This window comes from Colletes gigas, unplaced genomic scaffold (genome assembly GCF_013123115.1).
Source record: "Colletes gigas isolate AHSC1104 unplaced genomic scaffold, ASM1312311v1 Colletes_gigas_Sc00021, whole genome shotgun sequence".
Taxonomy (NCBI): domain Eukaryota; kingdom Metazoa; phylum Arthropoda; class Insecta; order Hymenoptera; family Colletidae; genus Colletes; species Colletes gigas.
In genome coordinates this window covers 1,234,791-1,249,366 of record NW_025106650.1, presented here as the reverse complement: position 1 = coordinate 1,249,366, position 14,576 = coordinate 1,234,791, and the positions used below count along the sequence as shown (strand labels likewise).

Sequence of the window (14,576 nt, the reverse complement as noted above, 5' to 3'; positions counted from 1 at the left end):
TTGGTAGTTTTAGAGAAAGCTGACATCAATTTTGTCGTTCATTTCTCTTCCCAAAGTTGATGACGCTAGACTTCAACTTCACCCACGTAGGTTACGTAGAAATTATGAAATTCCCCGAGACGTTACGTCGTTAAACTGGCGACAGACAATAATAAGTAACGACAGTTTTTCGTTTGCAAATTATTTTTAGATCTCGCAGAAAGACTTCCCTGAATACACAATGTCCCCGTTATTACACAGTAATCTCTCCGTGTCGCCTTAATGAATAATGCACCGTTTTTCCTCTCGTTATTTCCTGTAACGTACTCTTCACTAGAGCACTTTAAGGAAATAAAAAGTAACTGAATTTTATTAATTTCCGCCAGGTTCGTTGATCTTTTAATGTTTTAAATTTTTCCAAATTTATAGTGACCCACCCACTCTCCCCTTAGCACTACGCAATTGATTATTGTTTTATTACGTCGGTCTTAAGTGCGGTGTCTGAACAAAATGGCACCGTTTACTCTGTCACATGATGTGAAATATTTACGGCACGCAGACTGCAGTTGTCACGCGTTAACGTTTCTATCAGAATTAGCAAAGACGCATATGACATTATTTATGAATTGGAAACTATCGTTGATAACCTATACGGAACGCACGACATCGTATATTTCGGTGTCGAGGTGTCGTGGATGATTAAAATACGAGGTTGTGGGTTGTACTATTTCGAACAGTATTTTGCTTCGAATTTTCTATTAGCCGTTATATTTCATTGTACATTAACTACGTTCGCATTAACCACGAAAAATACCATAATTTATTACTACCAATTACGTCGTTTTCAACAAAAATGTAAGCTGGTATTATCTTGGAGGTTATTGTACGTCCTTGTTCGTTCTCGAGTTCTCCCCGTGTCTTCGTGACGGATACTACAAGCAATCAATCTCACATCCAAGTCGCTGGACGTGTTTTACTTGAAATTTGCGTAATCCGTTACCAGTGTGTCAAAAAAAAATCAATATAAAAATATATACTTTTTTGTGCATCGATCGATGCATTTTTGTATTCTCTTTAAAAATGTATCAGGGGTCCGATATCAAAAATCAATTGGTTTGGAACTTACGATCCTTGTTCCGAATTCCCATACACGCGACACGCTGTGCAACGGTCGAAGCCATCGCTACTTTGATGGAATGACGTCACAGGGGAATAGCAAACCGCAATTGGTCGATCGGGCGCAAGGAGAAACGTCACGATCGTCGGGGTGGGGATAGAAGCGCGCGACACAGGTTGAAGTGGTGGGGGTTCGGCGTGGAGCTAGCTCGTCTGCGTGAGGAGAGCAAAGCTGTCTCGGCGCTGTGCTATTTTCATCGGCGCGCTACCTCTGGCCCAGATTCGATGCGACCGTCACGACGTGAACGTGATAACCAGGTTGTCCGCGAGTTCGCTGGACCACCCGGCTCCGTCCACCTTCCTCTACGATTATCCGTAATTTCAAAATAACTTAGCCGCTCGTTGACCACACCGGTATCGTACGAGCGTAGACAATTTCAAGACGCAGTGTTGCACCGCTAACAATCGCTGGAAGTTTACGAAACAATTCCCTCCGTAGTCCGTGTATATTTATATGATCTCTCACGGAATCTCGAAGCTGTGAAATCTCGTACCGTACGATCGACAGCAGTGTGCTCGAGTGCGCGTAAGATGTGACTCCCGGCGTGCAGTTGCGTTCGCCTCGCGTCGTTTGCCGAACATCACGAACGTGTGAAGCCCACCAGTTCACGTCTCTCAATTATTTCGTGCTTTTGCATCCTGTTCGCGCACGAAATCCTGTATCGCGGCTGCCTGGAGGTCGGCGGTTCTCATCAAATGATTTTAAGGTACGTCTCGCGGTTACCGACGCTCGTTTCTCGCTACGCGTCGGCGTCACGTGGCCGAATTTTCCCCGATTATACACTCGATGGCTCATTCATGCTTCGCGGGCGAACAGGTCGCACGTATTCCTTGGCATTGCCGGTCTTATTGGCACGAGCATTTGGCAATGAACGATCGTTAAACAACTCGTGTAAATGAATGTTTCAACATAGAGCAATTTGTCACGCGACTTTTTTCCGTTCTGACGTTCCGCGGTTAACGAGCGTTCAGAGGTTAAGTCTGTCTGTTGCAACTTCAGTCGGTACGTAAGCGGCGGTACGATCGAAAAATACGAAGCATCGACGAATTGATAGTTTGCCGGCGTAAGTATTGTCTGTCGTTTCTCTTCTCATTGTTGTGGTTAAGTTGAAAAAAAAAAACAAAATAGACACACGACGCACGCATTCCTCGCCCCCTCTCTGCCCCCCCCCCCAGTTCCTTTCTCAACGACTGTCTTGACATTCTCCCGTGCATTCCATCGTTTTAGAAGCATTTGTATCGTCGCGATGCTTGCGTGATCGAACCATCGATTCTTCTCTCTCGTAAGCGGTCCGCGCGTTATTGCTAAATGTAGAATCAGCACGTGGGAGTATGCGTGGCCGCAACATTATCCGCTCCTCTATTTATCGGTCTGAGTTACGCATTGGTGCAGTCCTGGAGAATTAATGGCCATTCGCATCCTTGCTATTTTTATCGTCGTTTCTCTCCGGACACATTGAACTTACGCATGACCCGTAACGAAACGGCAGTTAGACAAATTATAATTTTACTTACACTTTCAATGTACAACTGCACGGTATTATGATTCGATATACAAATTAGGCGTTGTTTTATAATAAAAGGAAACAACATATCCATCCAGTCGTAATAATACAACGTATCTGGTACTTTACATAAATTATCGTTCCTTGGAACCGATATCATTCCGAGCTTAGAATAACATCCATCACTAAATTACCTGAGGAAGCCTTGGAGTCTAAAAGAATTATAACACGTATGGGAACACAATACTTGTACAAAGTCTGGAGTAGTGTACAATAAAGTTTCATTTAATTTACTATTTACACTTTATGACGATCAAAGCCGTCACTACTTTGTTGGAATGACGTCACAAGCGAATAGCGAACCACAATTGGTCGATGGGGCGCGAAGAGAAACGTCACGGTCGGCGAGGTAGGGGAAGAAGCGCGCGCGACACAGGTTGAAGTGGTGGGGGTTCGGCGTGGCGCGGAGCGGGCTCGTCCGCGTGAGGAGGACAAAGGTGTCTCGGCGCTGTGCTATTTCCATCGGCGCGCTACCGCTGGCCCAGATTCGATGCGACCGTCACGACGTAAACGTGATAACCAAGTTGTCCGCGAGTTCGCCGGACCTCCCGGTTCGTCCACCTTCATCTACGATCATCTGTAACTTCAAAATAGTGTTTGTTCCACCATTGAAACTTGGGTGGAAGTTTTCGAAACAATTACCTCGTAATCCGTCTATTTATATGACCTCTCACGGAATCTTGGGCCAGTGAAATCTCGTCCTGTACGATCAACCACGAGTGTGCACAAGTGCGCGTAAGATGTGACTCCCCGGCGTGCAGTTGTGTTCTCCTCGCGTCGTTTGCCGAACTTCACGACCGTGTGAAGCGAGTTCCATACCGTTCCACATTATTTTCGTGCCTTTGCATCCTGCGTGCCGGGAATCGAGGGCTTGTTCACGAAATATCCCCTATCGCGGCTGTCTTGGTGGTCGCTTCTCATCAAATGACCTTAAGGTACGTCTTGCGGTTACGACGCTTTTTTTTCCACGGGTCGATGTGTCACGTGGTCGAATTTTCACCGATCATACACTCGATAGCCCATTCATGCTTCACGGACGAACAGGTCGCATGTATTCCTTGGCATTGCCGGTCTTATTGGCGCGAACATTTGGCAAGGAACGATTCTTAAACAACTCGTGTAAATGAAAACGTATTGCGACACGGTGGCAATTTGTCACACGACTTTTTTCTCGTTCTGGCGTTCCGTGGCTAACGAGCTTTTGTAGGTTAAGTCAGCCTGTTGCAACTTCAGTCGGTACGCAAGTGGCATTACGATACGAAAAATACGAAACATCGGCGAACGAGCAGTTGAAATTGCATCGCGAATGCGAAACGTTCGAAACGGGACGCATTCCTCGCCCCCTTCCCTGTCCCTAGTTCCTTTCTCAACGACTGTCTTGACATTCTCTCGTGTATCCCATCGTTCTACAAGCGTTCGTATCGTCTCGAGGGTTGCGTGATCGAACCATCGATTCTTCTCTCTGCTAGAGAGTTAATGGCCATTCGCGTTCTTGTTATTTTTATCGTCGTTTCGCTCCGGACACATTGAACTTAGACGTGACCCGTAACGAAACAGCAGTTAGGCAAATGTGAACGCACCGTATCCTTCGTAATTATCTGATCGAGTCTACGCGTCGCCAAGTGCAAATGAATATGATTTTTATGCCTTAACCTAAGTAATTAGTAACGCGAAGCGATCATGGATGATAAAGAACATACGATAAATAGCTCGTATAGGAGTAAATTGAAGTAATCGCGCGGCGATTAACAAAACGCGTGTAGTTTCAAGCATGAAGCGACAGGTATTAAATTCGAATTGACTCGATGTGTTCAGTGGTTCTCAATTTATTCTCAGAGACCGTCCACATCTTTGCAGAGTCGCTCTAACCCACATGTTGCATCATCGAACGAATGTGATTTTGTATGACTCACAGGCTGAGTCAACGGTCTCGATTGCGTTACAACTCGATCATGTGATATAATTAAGGGTCGATGCGTTTGGATGTTTAGGAAGTACCGTTTGATATTAATGAAATGATTGCTAGGTATCATAGTCAATCGTAACTTGTGGAGATTCGCCAATGTTGATCGCGTCGTTGAAGATGACGTAAAATTCAATTACATTAAGAACTGTTCGCGCAGAGCTGCGTTTGGTACACCGAGACACTCTGTATGGAAACTGATTACCTTGAAACGCAACAGCGAGCACACCTGCGGAGGTTACGTGGAAATATAATCGTCTTAGAAATCGAGTTCCGACCGGGTGGCCTTGACGCGCGCCAGAACTTCTGAATTTCAGCTCGATGGTTATTTTAGAGCAGAACCAGACACACGTTTCTAATTGACATCCCTAATGAGTTTTTTTTTTTTTATATATTGTGTTTCCAAACGTCATGGTACGCGGCTGGTACGTGTCAGTAGGTCACGGTGGGAGTCGACGGACCGACGGTTATATTCAGTGATTTCAAAAGAGCTTTTGACATGGTTGACATTGTGCTTCTGAATCGACGTAATGGTGATTGTTTCGCTCGATAACATCGCTATTTAAGCCGCCAGTAAGGTACGAGAAAAAATTCTATTTTTCTTTCTTACGTACGAACAATTTTATTTTGATTATTATAAGTCTTTAAAAAATTTAAGAACCCTAGTAAGACAAATTAAATTTATTGACGTTATTTACTTTATCAGCGATTTTTTATTGCGTTTAATTGTATGAAGCAAGATAAGATATTTTTACGAAAATATGAACGCGAAAGAAATCGTGTAAAATGTTTCCTACGCAATGTTTAATTTCCGTCTTCTTTTGCGCAGTGGATCGAGTGCTTGTTAATTTCAAGACAAGTACGTTGTTTGTTTCGCCGTTGCTAACGGCTCGTGTACACCGCGAACAAAATTTTTACGCTGATCCAGACCTAATCGTGAAGTCGTTCGACGCTAAAGCGTTCGTAAATAGATGTCGGATGGGCAGAAAAACACAGAGAGGGAACGCGCGAGATTTTCAATCATTTTTTTTACCACGCTATACGTCATTCCATCATCACGCGATGACACGTGGCTCGCCGCGTGATCTTTGGTGCTTCACAAGTCTCCGTGAAAATATTTTCACTCGACCCGATCGTTGTAGCTGTCCGAGTTGACGAGACGTGCGAGCATATTAATATGGATCAATGTTTTCCAATGCTCGGAGCGTAAAAGAAAAATTTGTTTACGTAAAAAGCTATGAATAACTCCAAATATTTCTTTCTACTAACACGTTAATATTTTCTTTGCGTTGTCTTCAAAACCTACTACACAGGGTATTCGGCCACCCCTGGGAAAAATTTTAATGGTAGATTCTAGAGGCCACAATAAGACGAAAGTCAAGAATATCAATTTCTTCACTGAAGCTTCGTTAAAAAGTTATTAAAAAATTAAATTAAAAAATTTCAAATCATTCTGAAAAAATTATTTTTAATTGCGTGGGTAAATTACAATCATTTTTGGTGAGTACCACATACCCTCGAATTTTTACCTAGTTTCGAGAAAAAAATTGGGGTAGATGTGAAATGTTTCGGCGAAATTAAACATTTTCAAATCGTTATAAAAAAAATTTTTCTAGTTGCAGGGGTCGATTACAATCATTTTTGCTGAATACACATAACCTCGAAATCCTACGCACTTTCGCGCAAAAAAACGCAAAAAAAAAATTTTGAGTAGGTAGACAAATTTTTCGACAAAATTAAAAAATTTCAAATCATTCTGGAAAAATTATTTTCGGTTGCGGGGGTCAATTGCAATCATTTTTGGTCATTATACATACTCCCGAAATCCTAGGCACTTTCGAGAAAAAAAATCGGGTAGGTGCAGAAATTTTTCGACAAAAAAAATTTCAAATCGTTCTGGAAAAATTATTTTCGGTTGCGGGGGTCAATTACAATCATTTTTGATGAATACACACACCCCTAAAATCCTGCGCGTTTACGAGAAAAAAATTCAGTACGGGCGGAACTTTAAACGTCAATAACTTTCTGACGAAGACTCCATTAACAAATTGGTATTCTTGATTTACGTTCTATTTTGGCCTCCAGAATCTCCCATTGTAATTTTTCCCAGAAAAATAGCCAAGAACTGGTTCTCCATGTGAAAATGGTTCTAATATTCATGCTTCGCGTAAAACAATAAAGCGACCAGATTAGAAAGCAAATTAAGTGATATTCGTTTGACTGTATTTTCTACAATTTGGCACCGAACAAAGATCGAAATAATGTCTTGCGCGCGGGGCAGCAACGTCGCTTTAAAGTTAACTCTTTCGTCGCCGCCATTTCTTCGAATCGGTTCAACGTCATTGCTACCGCGAACTGGTTCGAGACAGTTTCTACTCCCTTCTTCTGTCGTACGATGACATAATTTCTTTAGGATAGGACTGGAACAAACGTGCTACATGCTCGATTGAAATACTCGCAATTGTATAATCGTTTCCAACTACGTGTTCGCAGGGAGAAGTTGATCACGAATGTTATTGATATAACCGAGAATTATAGGATTTGAATCGTTAATTCCATTGGTTTCACCGACAATGCAATACTGATTTTGAGAACTAATTCTGATAGAATAACGACGATAAGATAAACGTCAGATAAGGGGCAGTGTTTCGCGAAACTTGCAAGAATTTTTTTTTTAAATATTTCTGAAGAAACGAGTACATCGATAAAATTATAGTTAAAGAAAGTATCAATTTCAATTTGATGTGACCATATTTAGGATTATAAATAAAATTATTAATAAGAGACTCTATGAATTTCCTTTCGAAAAGTTTACGAAGCTTGTCAGTTAGTATACTTTCTGCAACGGAAAATGTACCTCGAATTTCGAAGCGAGCTTTTCCAATATTTTCCTAAACTTTATCTCAGCTTCAACGGGTACCGTATATTTCATAATACATATATTTCCTCTCGAATACCTAGAAAATCCTTGCAAACCCTCTTTATGCGTCACAAAAGTAGGTATATGTTTCAAGCATGTTCCTTTGAACGTTCTTAAGCGCGGAGTAAAATTTAAGATGGCGATTCCAAACTTACAAACGTTACATTTACTGTCACATTTACTGTTTTACTTCAAAGAATTTATATTCCGAAGACGAAAGCCCATGTTCCACCGATTGATATGTTTGGTGGAACAAAATACTTTAATTCCTTCATGAGTTTCCTTTTTAAAGAAAAATTGTTCTGTTCAGAGCGAAATGTTAACATTTCCACTGTCACGTTCTAGAAAAATCAATTCTCGAATTAAGACGTCGAGGTAAATAAATTTGGATAGTACATATATGTGAATCTTAATAATGTTACGAAAAAAAGTACCGAAATAAATTGTAGGTTATGTAACTTACTATGGTCTAAACTGAAAATTTTACTTTGATAGAATATTGTACGGTTTTGATCTGGCAGCGAACGTGTTAACAGTGAGTGCGTAAAATTAAAAATTAGGATAATATTCGTCGCCTCGTGAATTTCGAAGTAGAATTCGCGGAAGGAATAAAAACGGTCGAGGAACGTTTGTTTGTCGCAATGTCATTTAAAATAGCGAATTCAGTGAACCGTGACAAAGGCACAGCACAGTCGAGCGTCGTGCGGTCTATTTATACAGGGTGTCCCGTAAATAGTGTAAGAACCGGAAAGGGGGGGTAGCTGAGACGATTCTGAACAACAATTTTCTTTGCAAAAATGTCGGATGGAGCTTCGTTTTTGAATTATTAACGAAAAACACTGACCAATCACGGCGCTCGCCCTCCGCGCGCTCAGGGCCGTCTGACCTCGGAGAGCCACCGCGCCGGGTAGGTAGCAAGATGCGCGTTGAAGATACATCGAGGAACGAATACAAATAATTAAAAATACTACCACTACAACTGTTACTTAATTCGTTAATTACTACGTAATTAGTACGTAAATTACTAAATCGAATTTATTAATTATTTGTATTCGCTGTTTCCGAGAAGAAGGAACAAAATCTCGGTATTTTTAGGAAATTGACCCTTCGCAACCCGAGTGACGCTTCTCGGCAGAGTGTTTTAAAATTAAAATAAAAATTATTATCAGAAAATTAAAATAAATGCGGTAAGAACCATTTGTAACCGTTTGTTATTAAAAACTGTACTGAAAAAGCAGACTGGATTTCTGCGTACCGAAACATTCCTCGAATGCAAAGGGTTAATAGAGAAATAATTGAAATTCGACTTACCCATTTATCTGCAAATTGACCTACTGCGCTGACAATAGAGCCCGGCCAATGCACCGCTGTCGGTCACAGCAAGGTCAAAAACCCCAACGAAAATCAGCTGATGGGACGGCCCGATCGCTGTACCTGCTTCTCACCCCGAAAAAACTTCACAGCACGGTCACTAACACTTTTCACTTTCACATACCGATGTGTTCCGTTGCACCCTTCTTCGATTGTTGCTCCTTCCTGGGTTGATAACGGTGCCTGGATGTTGCTCCCTCCTGAATTGTTACTCCTTCCTGAATGGTTGTTGCTTCCTGAATTGTTGCTCCTTCCAGGATTGTTGCTTCTTCGATCCTTGCTCCCTTCAGGATTGTTGTTCCTTTTCGCTGGGATAATGGGCGCGATACGTGCGGGCGGCTTTCTTCGCGTTCCCCTTGGAATCCGCGAAAACGAAGAACGAACGATAATCCTCTGCGATTACGTGTTCCATCGCGTGCGTCCGCTTCTGTTCAGAAACGCGTAGGTTCTGTGAAAAATTTTGACTGACAAATTGCATTTCCCTCCCCGAAAAAGTTCCAGGTAAGGCAACCCATTGTCGCGCGATTCGGAGTTACCTGCGATCGACGAACGTGCAGACCATGTTTGCCGCAAATGTTTGCTGCTAAACCGTACGGTCGACTCTTCTAATAGAATTTTTAAGATTCACCGTGAATATTTTCTGTAGATCGGAAGGGCGCGATGGCGGAGGGAGCAGTTCAGTAAACACGTGCTTTACGAATAAATATAGCGCATTCCGAACGACAGGATCATATGCGACGCACGACGCACCCGAAACACGCGTTTCCCGGAAAACGACGCTGGCTCTGTTGTTTTCAGATGGGTGTAACTTTATCAGAGGGTCGAGCAAAGTTATACCGAGATTGGGATCGTAAAACACGAGAGAAATTGATTGCAACGATCGATCGATCAACTTCTACAAACACGTTCTCGATATTTCATTTTAAGTGCCACGAAATAGAAATAGACGAAATGGGAGAATGTTAAAAAATGTCTAATTTTCGCGTCCTCTTGGTAATAAAAAATTCGTGAAAATTGATAGAGAGGATTTACAATTCGAAAGATAGAAAGATGTTAAAAATTGTCTAATTTTCACGTTGTCTTGGTAATAAAAAATTCGTGAAAATTGATAGAGGATTTGCACAGTTCTAAAGAAGCCGATATCGAGCCTTGATACTAATCTGATGGTTGCGTCAGTAGTCTTGTATCTATTCAATTTTTAAACGATCGTATCTCCTTCGAACTTATCTAGGGGAATCACGGAAGAACAGAATATCTAAACTAATATTTTACCTCCGTTTATAGGATTTACGATCCCTGGAAATAACTGACGATAAAAGTTCGAGAACGGTTCGTCTGATTTATCGCAACCCTCGAATACTTCACGGTCACGATCAGTGTTGTGCAATGAATTATGAAATTAATAGGAAAACGCATGCAACCGCGAACGGAACGCGGGGCTTCGCTGTCTCTCGCGTAAAATCGATTCCTCGTTCGACGCTCGAAGAACGACGACGAACCGTTCGAATAAGGAAATAACGCGCGTCTCGTTATTCATCCTGCCTACATATTAATTACCAACTGACGTGCGATTTCCATTTCTGTCGAGACGACGGAAACTTGTTCATCGATTAGTAATTAAGGAGGAACGCGTATGAAATATATGAGACCTGGTCACAGACGAGAATCATAAAAATGATATGTTAGATCAGCGTATTTAACGCACAGAATTATAGGAAACAGAATCTAACAAATATTTCGTATTTGAAGCGATAAATTTCTTTCGTTCGATCAATATAAACTTTCCTTTTCGTCGTATGTGTGTGTGTGTGAGAGTATGTTTTTTTTTTCATTGTTCGATAAATTCCTTTCAACGAATTGATAATTGCAACGATCCCTGACCTGCGATTTCTCTTGTCTTCTGTTTGTTGTTACTCGTGCCTTGATAATTAACAATGAGTTTCCTTGTTCAATGCACTTCGCTATCCCCGGGGGATTTGCAAGTCTCTCGAATCCAACTTTGCCGGGAATAATATTTTGCATTAACAACGAAGATCATTTTGGCTGCGATAAACTGACTTCGTTGTTTATATAAAATATACTAAACACTATTATCGAAATAATATACAGAATGTTCGGCCACTCCAGAGAAAAATTTTAATGCGAGATTCTAGAGGCCATAATAAAACGAAAATCAAGAATATCAATTTCTTCACTGAGGCTTCGTTAAAAAGTAATTAAAAAATTAAATTAAAAAATTTCAAATCATTCTGAAAAAATTATTTTTAGTTGCGCGGGTCAATTACAATCATTTTTGGTGAACAGACATATCCCCAAAATCCTATCCACTTTCAAGAAAAAAATTTAGGGAGGTGCTGAAATTTTTTGGAAAAAACAAAATTTTCAAATCGTTCTGGAAAAATTATTTTTAGTTGCGGTGGTCAATTACAATCATTTTTGGTGAATAGACATACCCCCGAAATCCTACACACGTTCGAGAAAAAAATTCAGAAGAATGCATAAATTTTACGGCGAAAAAAAAAATTTCAAATCGTTCTGGAAAAATTATTTTTAGTTGCGGAGGTCGGTTAAAATCATTTTTGGTAAATAGACATACCCCCGAAATCCTGCGCATTTTCGAGAAAAAAATTGAGATAGGTTCCTAAATTTTTCGACGAAAAAAAAAATTTCAAATCGTTCTGGAAAAATTATTTTCGGTTGCGGTGGTCAATTACAATCATTTTTGGTGAATAGACATACCCCCGAAATCCTACACATTTTCGAGAAAAAAATTCAGTACGGGCGGAACTTTAAACGTTAATATCTTTTTAACAAAGCCTCCATCAACAAATTGGTATTCTCGATTTTCGTCTTATTTTAGCCTCTAGAATCTCCCATTAAAATTTTTCCAAGGGTTGGTCGAACACCCTGTATAGTGTGTCACTTGATCAGGCGTTATAAGTAATTTATATTTTAACTCGTTGAATTTAATAGCAGATTGCATCTACTAGATTTAATTACTAGAAATATTACAACATACGAGTTTTTTCGGTGATGTAAGTATAGTTTAAATGTCGACGCGATAAATTTTGCCATCCGGAGATATTCGTGTTTTATCACACAGACAATGCACTCGTCATTTGTCGATCGTGCCATGTACGCGAATTATCTCGTGACATAACATCAAAGATATTTTTCTTTCCGCGTGTTCGTTGTTGGTACTAGCTCGCGCTGACTCCCACCGGCTGCCAAATTATTCGGTTGCCAATTCACGGATCCATATCAACAAGGTGTTTTCAAAGGCACCAGTAATTCGCCCTATCGATCAAGATCATCACAGTGCAATGCATTATTTAAACACGATCGTTTAAAATATCTTTATCGTTGCACGAATTTATCGGTAATGTTACCTATTATATTATATTAATAATGATACTAATACGCTCTTGATTTCTGCCTTATTTTTAATTGTAGAAATAATTATTTATGGGGTTCGGATAGTGTAGGAATAAATCATGATTACAAACGATAGACAGCAATTTCTTTAAAGAGTTTTAAAATCCATTGAAAATAATTAAAAAAATTGTATACGATGAAAATCAGTGATGTCGTGTTAAAATTGTTTCTAATAAAAAGGATTCCGAACAGTACTTCGAATGTAGTTCCGCGATTAACTAGTTAAACGAAACTTAATCGTGCAAACAGCGTTAGTGCGTTTGTGTTTAAAATTCGCTGGCACGGCTTAATATACGTTCCTGTCAACGCAGATGGCGACGATGGGAAGATAAAGTGCATCACTTACTGACAGCTCGAGCGACGACGGTAATTAAAATTCTGTTTACCATCTCGTAAATTAATTCTGGTCGAATTTACGCGTTTGCCTCGCGTTTACTTGCGTGTACAAACAACCGGACCCATTACAGTCGACTCGCGTTAATATAGAAATTATCGGAGGATCACAAGCCAAAAGGCTGGACCCGAAACATTTTTAAAACAAATTTTCAAAGATTTGTTCGAAACATTTTCTTTTAACTGAACTAAAACGTGTTTTTCCACCGAAACAAAATTTTAAAACTGGTTCTTTGAACTAACATCATGGCGAATACGTCGTAACGTAACGCGATACTGTAAGACGATACACTGTTTAATTAAAAAGATCACCGACAAAGGTTTCTCGCGTCGCTAACTATACTTTGCAAAGTCATATATAATTCTTATCGAAAACAGTCTGATTCAATGTTGATTCTAACATTACTGTTGCGTTGTCAGGGCAACCAATCGCGGATTAATTTCGTTTGAAAAGCGGAACGGAAAAGCAACGACGCTCGCGCGATAAACTTCTCGGCAAATTGCGTCATCGCGTTCGACAAGTTTCTTGAATGAATCGAGAAACCGTTGACGTGCAATTTTCTAGGAACACGGGCTCACACCGAATTCTTTTTATCAGCTGCCTGGCCATTGTTCACCGATCGATCGTAAAAAAAAAAAAGAAAACATAACGAGGCGTTAGTTTTCTCAGAACGACACCAAACGAAACCGAGAACGCCCGAGAGTCGTCGAGAAGTCGGTCGTAAAGTTTCGCGTGCCATTTTTGTAGTTCCATTTACTATTTTTACTGGAAAAACGATAGTTTAATTGTATTTAAATTTATTTGATCGAACAACGAACATTTAGAAATTAATACAACAAAATTTTTACCCTGTGTTCTGAAATACTCTGCTCGCTGGTGACGAACCTAACTTCATTTCGATTGATTAACGTGTAACATTTCTTGATACGCGTTTAATTGTATTTAAATTTGTTTGATTGAACAACGAATTTTCAAAAATTAATACAACGAAATTTCTACCCTGTGTTCTGAAATACTCTGCTCGCTGGTGACGAACCTAACTTCATTTCGATTCATTAACGTGTAACATTTCTTGATACGCGTTTAATTGTATTTAAATTTGTTTGATTGAACAACGAATTTTCAAAAATTAATACAACAAAATTTTTACCCGGTGTTCTGAAATACTCTGCTCGCTGGTGACGAACCTAACCTCATTTCGATTGATTAACGTGTAACATTTCTTGATACGCGTTTAATTGTATTTAAATTTATTATTTGATTGAACAACGAACATTCAGAAATTAATACAACGAAATTTTTACCCTGTGTTCTGAAATACACTCTGCTCGCTGGAGACAAACATAACCTCGTCTTAGTTGATTAACGCGTAACATTTCTCGAAAGTCATAATAATTCTTGCTCGTCGTTTCCACTTGCCAAGACTACTACGCACAGTCATAACTCGTCGCAATTGGTTCACGCATTCCTTACCAACTACCAATTGGGAGAAGATGCGTTCTACTTTAACGAACGGAAATTGCGTAAGCTTTGGTTGAAGCGATTCAAGCAAATTGTTATGTTCCGGGGGACTGATTCAGTTTGACAGAATGAATCTAACCGATGATATTTTTATAATCATTATAGAAATATTTAACATAAAGATTAAAGTCTGAATAATTATGTTTTTTTCGATTCGGAATAAAAATATTAAATCCGTTAAGCTCGGCTGATATTATTTGAAATATTAAATTTTGTTAATTTGGACGCAGTACGGTCCTCCAGTTAGGTTAG

At 40.0% G+C, this 14,576-nt stretch overlaps 1 protein-coding gene across 8 annotated transcripts in view; it reads left to right on the top strand.

The window, feature by feature from the left end:
• The window catches only part of LOC122401062 (protein tyrosine phosphatase type IVA 1), a 51,391-nt gene that overhangs the window by 26,242 nt on the left and 10,573 nt on the right, over positions 1-14,576 (top strand). Inside the window, exon 1 of one of the 8 annotated variants that reach the window (XM_043402985.1) lies at positions 1,341-1,862. The exons of 2 other annotated variants lie outside the window; for them this stretch is intronic. The gene's annotated coding sequence lies outside the window, so the exon portion shown is untranslated. Of the gene's footprint in view, positions 1-1,340; positions 1,863-2,090; positions 2,220-3,139; positions 3,656-4,655; positions 5,262-12,329; positions 12,354-12,560; positions 12,776-14,576 lie in introns of those variants that run through there. 5 more of the 8 variants (XM_043402989.1, XM_043402981.1, XM_043402987.1 and 2 more) reach the window with 5 other exon arrangements.